Genomic DNA, 1,493 nt, shown 5'->3' with positions numbered 1-1,493 from the left:
TTGCTTTTAATGTATCTTCTTATTTTGAGACAATTGTAGATTGTCTACATAAGATACAGTATGTATATAATGATATATATTTTTACATATCATATGTACACACACATATATTTAAATTCATAATTCATTTCCCTTGAAGGCACCACCATACAAGATTATGATGCCTTCTCACTAGCAGGATGTTGACATTTATATTGAATATAGTGATGTCATCACCACAGAGATGCTTCTGTTGTCATCCGCTACCCCACTAAGTCCTAGGCAGACATCAATAATGGCCTTGTTATTATGATACTATCACTAACACTTATTGCTGAGTGTACAATAAATGGCATGAATGTGTGTGTGTGTGTGTGTGTGTGTGTGTGTGTGTGTGTGTGTAAAATGCATGCTGTGTGCATGTGAGCATACTCATCTGCGTGGACACATGTGAAAGCCAGGTGTCAGCAGGTGATTTTGGAATGTCTTCCTCAACCTTATTTTGTGAGGCACGGTCTCTCATTGTACCTAGAGCTTGCCATTTGCACTAGATTGGTTGGCGAACAAGCTTCTGGGGTCCACTTGTCTCAGTCCTGTCCCTCTCAGAACTGGGATTAGCTAATGTGTGTGCCACCATGTCCAGTGTTTTCTATGGTGCTTGTGATGGAACTCAGGTTCAAGGTACAAGTGCTTTGCCCACTAACCCTCCCCTCCAGTCCTGTGTGTATTCACCTTCTCATTTCTCTGAGATAAATGTCCAAGAATTTAACTGTTGTTAAGGCCAGGACAATATGGCCCCATCCCTGAAGTGGCCTTCGCATCCGGAAAAGGTACGGTGCCCTTTTCTTCGAAGGCAGCTTAACAGGCAGAGGGCCGATGGATTCTGTTGTACAATGCCCGGCTAGCTCAGTCGGTAGAGCATGAGACTCTTAATCTCAGGGTCGTGGGTTCGAGCCCCACGTTGGGCGCCAGTTATAGATGTAACCAACCGTCCCACCAAATAAGAAACACAGAAACAATGTGAAAGAGAAAGCCAAGAGGTCAGAGCTCAGAGCCAAAATCTCACCCTTCCGCCTGCGGTGTCCCAGCCTCCCGAATGAGAGCCCTATTTCCTGACTGTTCGTCTATTTAAAGAGACAGAACAAGCCACAGCTATCTCACCTCACCAGTTCCTCAGCTGGTCCTGTTTCCTCAGACTGGAAGCTTCTGTGTCCTCATCCCAATAGCTCTCAGCTGAACTGTGTTGCTCCAAAGCCTGAAAGCTTAACCAGCCAAATGCTTCTAGTTTCTGGGTCTCATGCCCTATATATCTTTTTGCTTTATATCACCACTCCCTGGGATTAAAGGCTGGCTTTCTGGGATTAAAGGCGTGTGCCACCACCGACACACTCTTGCTATGGCTCTAATAGCTCTGACCCCCGGGCAACTTTATTTATTAACATACAATCAAAATCAAATTTCAGTATAATTAGATTACCACCACAACTAAAAGTCCTTTTTTCAAATTTATTTTA

General features: G+C 43.8%; 1 non-coding gene across 1 annotated transcript; it reads left to right on the top strand.

Moving 5' to 3' along the window:
- The first annotated feature begins 874 nt into the window (after positions 1–874).
- Trnak-cuu lies at positions 875–947 on the top strand. Its single transcript has one exon. It is a non-coding gene; the product is annotated as a tRNA-Lys (tRNA).
- Positions 948–1,493: the final 546 nt, after the last annotated feature.

The sequence above is a fragment of the Peromyscus leucopus genome, chromosome 5, assembly GCF_004664715.2.
Source record: "Peromyscus leucopus breed LL Stock chromosome 5, UCI_PerLeu_2.1, whole genome shotgun sequence".
Lineage (NCBI taxonomy): Eukaryota > Metazoa > Chordata > Mammalia > Rodentia > Cricetidae > Peromyscus > Peromyscus leucopus.
This window is presented reverse-complemented; position numbering and strand designations above follow the sequence as displayed.